The sequence below is a fragment of the Dasypus novemcinctus genome, chromosome 2 (assembly GCF_030445035.2).
Source record: "Dasypus novemcinctus isolate mDasNov1 chromosome 2, mDasNov1.1.hap2, whole genome shotgun sequence".
Lineage (NCBI taxonomy): Eukaryota > Metazoa > Chordata > Mammalia > Cingulata > Dasypodidae > Dasypus > Dasypus novemcinctus.
The window spans coordinates 103363615-103375371 of record NC_080674.1 but is presented as its reverse complement, the minus strand read 5'-3'; positions in this window follow the sequence as shown (position 1 = coordinate 103375371).

The following is an 11757-nucleotide window of genomic DNA, read 5'->3' as shown; positions in this document are numbered from 1 at the left end:
TAGACACCCTACTTCACTAGGCTAAGTTTTAACTTCAAGAGCTAAGACTCATAAGCATAGTCATTGGTATCAAGGGTCCTTCAATGAACCATCCTCCTTCACAAGTCATTGTCCCTATACTTGGGACAATTTTGTTCCATTAGAGTGTGGGAGGAAGGGCGCCCAGCTTGCCACAGTAGCAAACGGTGCGGCAAGAAGTGATACTGCCTCTGCCCACTGGGCCTAGATAAGGTGACCACGCCTGACTAGGCCTTTGCTGCTAACGGCTGGCCGGCGCTGCCCTCCCCCTTTTTATCTCCCGCCTAGCCCAACATCTGGCCAGCTCTCACTCCCCCTTTCCCCTCCCCTATTCCAAACCTCTCAGCCAGCCCTCTGCCTAGCAACCACTTACAATCACCTATCAGGAAGCAGTACCCGCCCGCACCTATCAAATCCCTCCACGCAGTCCCTAACCCTATAAAGCTGTGTCCCCTTCCGCAATAAACCGGACTTGCGTACAGACCTGGTCTCCGCGGCATTCTTCCTCCCCTTGCCGTGCATCCTCTACGCCTGAGAGCCCCTCTGACGCTGTCTGCCATAGCATCAGATGCCACTGCGGTCTAGCCTGACCCCTCCAAACCCCCCCGTCAGCATCGGGGTGCAAGCCGCCCCAGCCGCAACTGGCGCCCGAACAGGGACCGGGGCCGGTCCGACGTGACCGCTGCCTCACCCCCGTGGGACCTCGCTCCCACCCCTTCGCCACGCTCTCAAGGTAAGGACCCCCGTTATCGGCCCCCGGCAGAAAAATGGGCGGGTGTCTATCTTCCCGCCAAGCGCCGCAAGTCAGAGCACTTGCTGGCCTACTAGCCTGCCACCAATGTAAAGTTTTGGGCAGGCAACTCCAGGCTTACTGGGATCTACTGGTCCCCTTCAACCCCTAGCTTTCCACTGCCAATCTCTCGGACCCTGATACCTATCTGAAATTAGCCCCGCCTATCAACAAGGCCAGCCACAAGCCCGAAAATCCACACAAGCTTATAAGGCAATCAACTCTGTTCCAGCAAACGCCCACCCCTTTTCACAACTCCTCAAGCTCCCTACTATCTACATGACAATGTAGCTCTGGGCTAGTAAAGGCTAATAATAGTTAATCCACTGGTATGAAAGAAAAACATGGCAACATTGGTGTTCTGTTTTATTTCCATGCTAATTCTAATTGGACTTCTTTAACCAAGATATTAAAGTTAGTACAAAAATTTTATCAAGGTTTAAAAAGAAATTTTCAGTCTTAAATCAATAGTTTACTCCTGAACTTCAAGTCTCACTATAGTCTTACAGTAATTATCCAAAAATGTGTGCTAATGGTCTGCCTAACTGCTGCTCGGGTTATTTTAGCTGATTGCTGATAACTGATAGGAATGTTTCCGAGCACAGGCTTTCGTGTTGCAGGCAGCATGGATGCCAGAGAAAATCTTGAAAGGTACAATCTAAAATGTGCTATATAACAGAGGACTTAAAAGCAGCTATACTAAGAAACTAAGAATTATGAATTAATTGTAAACTGTATGTTTCTGTTACTGTGTTGTGATTGTTCTGTGTTTGTCTGTTCGTTCAATGTCAGTGTATATTTTAATACCTCCGGATGGTAAATATAAATTAATAAAAATTTTTAAAAGAGCTCTATACAAATGGCCAAAAATTAAATAAGCGCTTATATTAATACTTAAGTTTATTATATCAATACATGAGTTTAAATGTTAATAAAATATCTACAATAATAGAAATCGTAAGTCTTGATTGACAAGATTAACTGTACGTCTTCATAAAAGGTTGTTCTTGCCCAGATTAAAATGAATAACTTATTTTTCTTCACAGGATAATATAAAGAATGTAAAGCTTAAATGAATATTAAAAAAGGTTAAAAGTTTGTGAAAATGCTAACTGAAATGTAATAAGTTTTGCAAAAAGGCGTATTTTGTCCTAAAGTAGGATGGCTAATTTTTCATGAACGCTTGAAACTTAATTTGCAGATGGCAAGCTGTAAAAGGTATTGTGATAACTTTAAGTAAGGGAATGTGTTCTATAAACATAAAATTTGTCTTCATAGTCTATATGGTTATAAATAAAAGGTTTAATAAAGCATTGTTTACATTAAAGTATTAAATGGCTAATTCCAAAAGGTCATTCTAAATATATATAAAACTGAATTGATGATGATAATAATAAAAGGTAATTTTATAACAGGAAAGATTGGCAGCAACCAGCCTCCCCTGCCAACTTACTTCTAGGAAACTGTTTCTAATATTGCATACTACTAAGTATTTAAAGAAAAGCTCATTATTTTAACAAGCTTGTTTAATGTTCACAGTATTGTTATAAGAGGTTTGCTTGATAACTTTGATGTAGGCTATATGGAATGTGTTTTTATTATTAAGGAAACAGAAAATAATTTTGCCCTGAAATAAAATAATTGACTATTGGAAAAAGTAGAGTATAGGACGAAACCTGAGTGAATGCTAAAACTGCAGAAGATTAATGGACAAAGAATTTTTACAGTTAAAGTTAAATAAAATTTAATGGGTCTATCTATAAAATTTTACAAGCTTTGGTGTCGGGTAGTATGCTGATGCAAAGTTGAAAATTTTTGTTCTTTCTCAAGGCCTCTCACCATTAATCTGTTTTAGTAAAAGTTCTTATCCTCAGTCAGTATACAAAGAGAGTCTGTCTTATGTTTCTTGTGCTTATTGTTTCCTCGGTGTTCCAAGAAAGAAAGCTTTATCTCTTAAAGGAACATAACGTTCAAAACTGCTTTCTCAAGACCTAATCCTGAACAGTGGCCTTTTATTCCAAACTAATTATAAGAGATTTGTTCTTTTACCTTGAAAGAAAAATTAAAGTAATAATTAAGTTCATTTAATATGTTATAAGCTAAATAAAGGTGTTTTACAGTGTTATAAAATTAACAACTTTTTCTTCCCTTAAACCCTCTATTAATTAAAGTCGTATGGATAAAAAGTTTCTATGAATGCTTAAAAGTGTATAAAGTTACCAATATTTCAGCATAATACTAAAGAAAAGTACAATATGGTTAATTATAGTTTTAATTATTATAAAAGAGTATATGTCACAAAAACAACCCCTTACCATAGATTAAAGTAACAACACTAGTATGCAGCAATCCCAAATACTGCTAGTTTGTTGCAAAAAGTTAAAGTCCAGTTACATGGCTATCACTTTGTTTTAAAACTTCCTAAGACTTTCTTTAATGTCTTCTTGGACAAATCAAGCCAACTGCATTCCTTTATCTGTAAAGAACCCAACAAGAAACTTTTGCAGTGCTTTTCAAGGCTATGTGCATAGCCCAACCATCTTGTACAGTATTTACTAATAGTAATAGTAATGAAAAAGCAGCATAAAAAAAAAAAAAACAGCATGTGTTACTGTCCAAAAAGAACAGGTTTAGCCAACTCCTTATTCATCTACTCAATGCACGGAGCTTTGAGCCATCATTAAAGTTTTACAAATGTTTTAAGAGTCCTTGAATATTGTCTCTGATTCTGAATATGTATGCCTTACTGATAAGCACACCACTGCCCTTTTCTCCGAAAACCCCCGTGCTCAAATTCTTCTAGAAATCTTCCACGGGACCTTTAACTGCCATTACCCCCCCACACACAAGTTGCTCCAGGGCCTCACAAGGCTCCCCCTCTCCCCACTATACCACCCTTTCCCTGGCTCCAAGCCTCTCTCCAACTCCACTACTGTCTTCACAGACGCCTCTAAGACCAAGTTTACTTATATTGCCTACTCTTCCAGCCGTGACTTGCCAACCGTTTACTGCCAAACCCATCCCGGATCGGTTCAGGTGGGCAAGCTATTAGCCATCCTCACTGCCTTCCAACACCACGGCAATGAGCCCGTCAACATCTTCACTGATAGTCAGTACGCCCTGCAAGTTTGTTCAGTTATTGCCCACGCTGTTTCCTTTCCACGTGACACGCCCATTGATCAAGCACTCCATGCCTTGCAGCGAGAGCTCAAGCTCCGCACACAGCCATAGTACATTTCTCATATTCGCAGCCATTCAGGGCTGCCCGGGCCTCTAGCCACGGGTAATTCTGCTGCCGACCAAACCGTCTCCACCCATACAATAGCCACTGTCGGAGACTTGGTTAATCAAGCCAAACTTCTCCATTCTAAGTTCCACTTTTCAGCAGCCTCACTTCAACGTCTTTTGCCAGGCCTCCCCAAGGAAACGTGCAAGCATTTGGTGCGTGCCTGTAAAACATGCACCCCCTTCTTGCCACTTGGACCATTGCAGCCACAAGGGGTCAACCCCCGCGGCCTCAAGCCAAACTCCCGATGGCAAATAGACGTCACCCATGTGCCATCATTTGGGCGCCTCAAGTATGTCCATGTCACAGTCGACACCTTTTCTCACCTTTGCTACGCTGTCCCCTTACCGGGGGAAACAGCCAAGCATTGCATTAAAGCATTGCGGCAAGCCATCTTATTCATGGGGGTTCCTTGGGATGTTAAAACCAATAATAGGCCTAGGTATCGCAGCTCCTCATTCGCTGCATTTCTCCAGCTCTACAACATTACTCACCACTTCGGCATTCCATACAACCCCCAGGGGCAGGCTATAGTAGAATGCATCCACCGCTAGCTCAAAGTGCAAATTCAATAAGAGAAGAATCTACGCCCACATAGTCAACCAGGCGACATTATCACTGCCTGCCTCATTCACATAAACCTCCTCTCCTTTGATAAAAACGGTCTTTCCCCCCTCCATAAGCATTGGGGCCCCTCCTACGCACCAACAGTTGCCCCGATGGTGTTTTGGAAGGACCCAGAAACAAACAATTGGCAGGGACCCAGTCCCCTTCTCACCCAAGGCAGAGGGTTTGCTTGTGTCTTTCCAGAAAATGCCTCCCAGCCTCTCTGGATCCCCGGAAGAAACGTCAAACCCACCACCGGCCAGCAGCAGGTTCCAACGACGGATGATGAGAGCACTCGCCCATCGGATGGAGAGGCTAAATATAGCCGCAGATCTAGCTCATGACACCCTCCTCCTTGGACAGCTAGTACAGCTTGCTGTCCGCGCCTTAGCTTCAAACAAAAAACCTAAAAATCTACACTCTCTCCTGCTTTTCATGTTAGCTCTGCTCCCCTCCACTACGGACCAGGCTAGTATAAGCCATCGGCCCTTTAACTGGACACTCTCTCTTTGGCAGCAGGAAAAGTTCCTCGCTAATAACATTACTGCGGGTGCTCCCTCCTTCACAGTGCACATATGTAATCTTGCCAACCTTCCTGTCATCAGTTCCCTCGTAGACGTTACACACAAAACTCACCGGTGTTGATACAGCTCACTTACAGGACTTGATGGCCCCTATAATCATGAAGTCTCAGGCTTCTATATTTGTCCTTCCACGGCCAGAGGCTGCTATGACCCAGCGCACTATTACTGCCCCTCCTGGGGGTGCAAAACCATGGCCCATGGATGGTTGGGAGCTCCCAATAGGGACCCCTACCTCTCCCTTTCTTTTAAGGAAAAAAGTCACAGGAGCAGCATTAAGCCCTACTGGAGCAGCATTACGCTCACTGTCAAAAACCCTGAAAATGCAGGCTGGCTACAGGGCCGCACCTGGGGAGCCTGACTTTACATGAGCAACTATGATTACGGTGCCTTTTTCATTATAAAGAAAAATTCAATCCGCACACAATCCGCCGCCGTGGGCCCAAATCAAGTTCTCAATCCTCCCCACACATGGCCTCCCCCTCCTCCCTCTGTTTCTCCTTCTCCTCCCGCTACCACCTTAAATCCTTCCATCACTAGGTATCCTCCCCACTGCCAAACCCTGCCACCTCCCAACCCTCTTGTAGCCCTCCTCAACGCATCATTTATCTCCTTAAACTTATCCCAGCCCAACCTTACACAACGTTGCTGGCTCTGCTTCTCCTCCGCGGCTCCCTTCTATGAAGCCATAGCTACCAACAGCGCCTATCGCACCTCCCCAGACTCCACTGGTACCTCTTGCAATTGGAACCAAACAAAAAGAGGACTCACCCTCCGATCAGTTTCCCAGACTGGACTCTGTATAATAAAAATCGGCGGCAAAGTTCTCCCCTCCATGCAGTCCCTCTGCAGCCTAACTCACACCCCTAATGCAGCCGCTAAGTTCCTAATTCCCCTTAATAATACCAAATGGCTATGTTCTTCCTCCGGCCTCACTCCATGTCTCAATGTTCAAACCCTTAACTCCACCAGCGACACCTGTGTGCTCATACTCATTGCCCCCCGTGTTCTCTTTTATACTGATAACCAATTCTTTGACTCCTGGCAGCACTTCAGCTCCCCGCAGCACGAGCAGAAACGGGAAGTCTTCACCGCCATCACAATTGCCACCCTTCTAGGTCTTGCCGGCGCAGCCACTGGAGCTGCAGCTCTCAGCCTCCAAGATAATTCCTTTTCAACCCTTAGGCAAGCTGTCGATGCAGACATCGCCCGCCTTGAGACTTCCATGGCCCACCTTGAAACATCTCTCAACTCCCTGTCCGAGGTCGTTCTCCAAAACCACAGGGGCCTAGACCTCCTCCTCCTAAAAGAGGGGGGCTCTGCACAGCGTTAGGAGAAAAATGCTGCTTCTATGCTAACCACTCTGGCCTCATTCGAGATAACCTCGCACAAGTTAGGGAGGGCCTCCGCAAGAGAAAGCAGGAACGTGAAGCCGGATGGTCTTTCTCTTGGGGGCTGCCCAATGGAATCCTTTCTTACTTTCTCCCCTTTCTAGGCCTGCTCCTCACCCTTGTCCTCCTATTAGCCCTAGGACCCTGGATCATCAGGCGAATTGTCCGGCTTGTCAAAAATCAAGTTAACTCTGTCCTTAGTAAGCCCATCCAGGTCCGGTACCAGCGAATCCGCACCACCGACGAAGACGCACCAAGAGTCTCCATTAATTGCCGTCCTCCCCAAATGGCCAGCCGCCTCTCAACGCACCCAAGCCCCAGCTCCCCTGCCCCTACCCCTTCTCACTGCCCATCCTAACCCCTTACCCTTACCCTTTCCCCTCCCCCGCCCTGTTTATCTAAGGCCGCCAACATTCCATTGAGGCGCTGGACTGGTTAGCCAATGACGGGCAACGGGATCGTCCCGCCAGTCAACCTAAGGCAGGGACACGGCCTTTTGCTGCCACGCTTCCCCATGACGGGTAAGACTGGCCACCTGTGTGGCACGGGCATTGCCCGGCTGGGCGCAATCCCGACCTAAGACAGGCACAGTCCCCCTCCCTCCTCAAATCAAGCTTTTCGGAGGAGCTTAATAAAAACAAAGGGGGAAATGTGGGAGGAAGGGCACCCGGCTTGCCACAGTAACAAACGGTGCGGCAAGAAGTGATACCGCCTCTGCCCACTGGGCCTAGATAAGGTGACCACGCCTGACTAGGCCTTTGCTGCTAACGGCTGGCCGGCGCTGCCCTCCCCCTTTTTATCTCCCGCCTAGCCCAACATCTGGCCAGCTCTCACTCCCCCTTTCCCCTCCCCTATTCCAAACCTCTCAGCCAGCCCTCTGCCTAGCAACCACTTACAATCACCTATCAGGAAGCAGTACCCGCCCGCACCTATCAAATCCCTCCACGCAGTCCCTAACCCTATAAAGCTGTGTCCCCTTCCGCAATAAACCGGACTTGCGTACAGACCTGGTCTCCGTGGCATTCTTCCTCCCCTCGCCATGCGTCCTCCACGCCTGAGAGCCCCTCTGATGCTGTCTGCCATAGCATCAGATGCCACTGCGGTCTAGCCTGACCCCTCCAAACTCCCCCGTCAGCATCAGGGTGCAAGCCGCCCCAGCCGCATTAGAGTATATGACAGAGCACACCCAGATGGGAAGTTAATATTCTTTTGGTTATTGTGTGAATCTCCACCCACTGTGACAATGCGCCATGAACATTTGAATATATTTATATGCCATATATATGCCTAGGTGAATTTCTTCCCATGTATCCCCTCACTGACACTGCATACCAATGTTACTTCCCTGCCACAGTTGTAACCCTTCTGTGATCTAAAACCTCTTTAAAAATGAAGCCAATATAATAGCCACATATAATTAATAAAAAAAGAAATAGTTGTGATAGTTTATACAATAAGAAGTCAACTACAGAAAAAACTAATAAAAAGGAAAAATAAAATAATGTTTTTAAAAATTGGGTTATTAAAAATTATAAAAAAACATTTGGAGAAAAAATTTTTTTTTTTACATTTTGCTTTTCATCACTGTAAGACTGTTGTGCAGTGTGTACAGTGATATTTTCTTCCATTTCTTCTCCCAGTGTCTTACTTTTTTTTTCATTTTAGGTCACAGCAGAATGTACAGAATACAAGGGATTCCCAAATACCCAACGTCCTCCCCCTTTCCCCCTTTCCCCCATCAATGACATTATATATGTGGATGGTACATCTCTTACAATGTCAATGGTTCATATTATGGTTTACCTTTGGACTGTATACTTTTATAAAATCTGTTAAAATTTAACATAGCCTATATCCATCATTGTGAGATCATGCAAAACACTTTCATCATCCCCAAATGTCCCCTGTTCCATCTATTAATATTTTATTCCTCTTCCCACCTCCCCTTCAGGCCCATGGTGAACACCAGGCCTCACTCCTTGAACAACAAGATTCATAGTTACTTGAATCTTCACTGAGGCCTTGACACACTGGTCTGTCCTCCCCTATTAGGCACCACCTACACAGTCAAGTGACTCCTGTCCCTCTTTTTGAGAACACAGCAGGCCTCACTAGGATGGAAGTTCAGCGTCTTCCTGCTTATTGTGTGGGTTTCTACCCACAGATGCAACACACTATACCAAAATGATCACTCACATGCTCCCTAGAAGCCTGTCCCAGGTGTGCTCTGGCCCAAATGCCCCCCATCCAACCACCTAAATCAGTATTTCCTTGTCATATTGCCAAATGAGCATTCCCAACATTGTAATTTCAACCACGTACCCACAAATCACCAGTCCCCAGTGTTTACCTGCTCCCTCCTCCAACCCTTCTCCCAATTAATGGACCATCCAAACCACCCTCCCCACCCTACTCCCCCTTCAAACTTACAACACCCAACCCAATATTATCATATTCCCTTGTCATGTCTCTTCACTGCACAACTACTCACTTCTGACTTGTCATAGATTTTGCCCATGTTGGGGTTGGCTCACAACCTTCTCCCTTTCTATTTCCCATAAACCTATCTTCCAGACTCTAGCTCTCTGAGTTGACTTGATTTGCTTAATTCATATCAGAGAGGTCATGTAATACTTGTCCTTTAATGCCTGGCTTGTTTCACTCAACATAAGGTCCTCAAGATTCATCCATGTTATCCCTTGTGTTAGTACTGTCTTAGAGCTGAATAATATTCCATTGTATGTACATACCACATTTTGTTTATCCATTCGTCAGTTGATGGGCATTTGGTTTGTCCAAATCTTGGCAATAGTGAATAATGCCTCTAGGAGCATTGGTGTACATATATCTGTTTGTGTCCTTTCTTTCATTCTTCTGGGTATATACCCAGTGGTAGAATTGCTGGATCATATGGCAGATCTATAGTTGGTATTTTGAGGAACTGCCAAAATGTCCTCCACAGAGGCTGCACCATTTTACATTCCCACCAGCAGTGGATGAGGATTCCCATTTCTCTGCATCCACTCCAAATCTTGTCCTGTTTTTTTTTTTTAACAGCCACCAGAGTCTAATGGGTATAAAATGGTATGTCATTGTAGTTTTGATTTATGTTTCCCTAAAGCTAGTGATTTTGAACATATTTTTATGTGCTTTTTAGCCATTTGTATTTCTTCTTTGGAGAAGTGTCTATTCAAATAATTTGCTCATTTTTTAAATGGGTTTTTTTTTTATGTTTGAGGTGTAGGATTTCTTTTTATATGATAGTTATAGTCTCCTATAAGATATATGATTACCATATAGTTTCTCTCATTGGGTAGGCTGCCTTTTCATTTTCTTGACAAATTCCTTTGAGGTGCAAACATTTAAATTTGAGGAGGTCCTATTTGTCTACTTTTTCTCTGGCTGCTTGTTTTTTGGGTGTGAAGTTCATGAAATAATTTCCTATTATGGGGTCTTATAGATGTTTTCCTATATTTTCTTCCAGGATCTTTAAGGTCTTAACTCTTATATTTAGATCTTTGATCCACCTTAAGTTAATTTTTGTATAAGGTGTGAGATGGTGTTTCAATCTCATTCTTTTGGGTATGAATATCTAGTTCTCCAAGCACCATTTGTTGAACAGGCCACTCTTTCCAAACTGAGTATATATGAGAGAATCTATATCAGAATCTCAACTCAATTCCACTCATCAGTATATCTATCCTTGGGCCAATATCATGCTGTTTTGACCACTATAACTTTGTAGCATGTTTTAAAGTCAGGTAGTGTGATTCCTCAAATTTCATTTTCCTTTTTCAATAAGTCATTGGCTATTCAGGGCCTCTTGCCCTTCCAAACAAATTTCAAAATTAGATTTTCCAATTCAGTAAAAAAAAAAAAAAAAAATGCCGTGTTGATTTTCATTGGGATTGCTTTAAATCTGTATATCAGTTTGGGTAGGATAGACATCTTAATGATCTTTAGTCTTCCTATCCATAAGCAGTGAATATTCTTCTTCCATTTATTTAAGTCTTCTTTGATTTTCTTTGACAGTGTTGTGTAGTTTTCTGCATGTAAGTTAGTTATGTTACATCTTTAGTCAAATTTATTCCTAGGTATTTGATTATTTTAGATGCTATTGTAAATGGTATTTTTTTCCTGATTTCCTCCTCAAATTGATCATTATTTGTATACAGAAATGCTACTATTTTTTGCACATTGATCATATAACCTGTGACTTTACCAAACCCATTTATTTTATTTTTATTTTTTTTTACACTGTGCAATCCACTTAAGTGCAGAGACCTATGGACAAGGCCAGGCAATGGTTTGGGGCTACAGACCAAACTCATTTATAAGCTCTACAAGCTTTGATGTATATTTCCCAGGGTTTTCTATGAATAGGATCATGTTATCTGCAAATAGTGAAGTTTTTATTTCTTTTCCAATGTGGATGCATTTTATATCTTTTTTTTTTTTTTTTTTTTTTTTTTGCCTAAGTGCTCATGCAAGTACTTCTAACACAATGTTAAACAGGAGCAGTGATAGTGGGCATCCTTGTCTGGTTTCTAATCTTAGAGGGAAACTTTTAGGATTTCACCACTGTATACATTGTTCACTGTGGGTTTTTCATATATACCCTTTATCATGTTAAGAAAGTTTCCTTCTATTCCTATTTTTTGTAGTGTTTTTATCAGGAAACTGCTTTATTTTGTTGAGTGCATTTTCTGCATCTATAGAGTTGATTATGTGATTTTTTTTCTTTCATTTTGTTTATGTGGTGTATAACATGGATTGATTTTCTTATATTGAAACATCCTTACAAACCAGAGATGAAACGAAACTTAGTCATGGTGTATAATTCATCTGATGTGTTGATTAATATGATTAGCAAATATTTTGTTTAGGAAATTAACATCTAGCTTCATTAAGGAGATTGGTTATATTTTTCCTTTCTTGTGGTGTCTTTGTTTGGCTTTGGTGTTAGGGTGATGTTAGTGTCGTAGAATGAGTTAGACAAATTATCCATCACTTCTATTTTTTGGAAGAGTTTCAGCAGGATTGGTGTTAGTTCTTTCTGAAATGTTTAGTAGAATTTACCTGTGG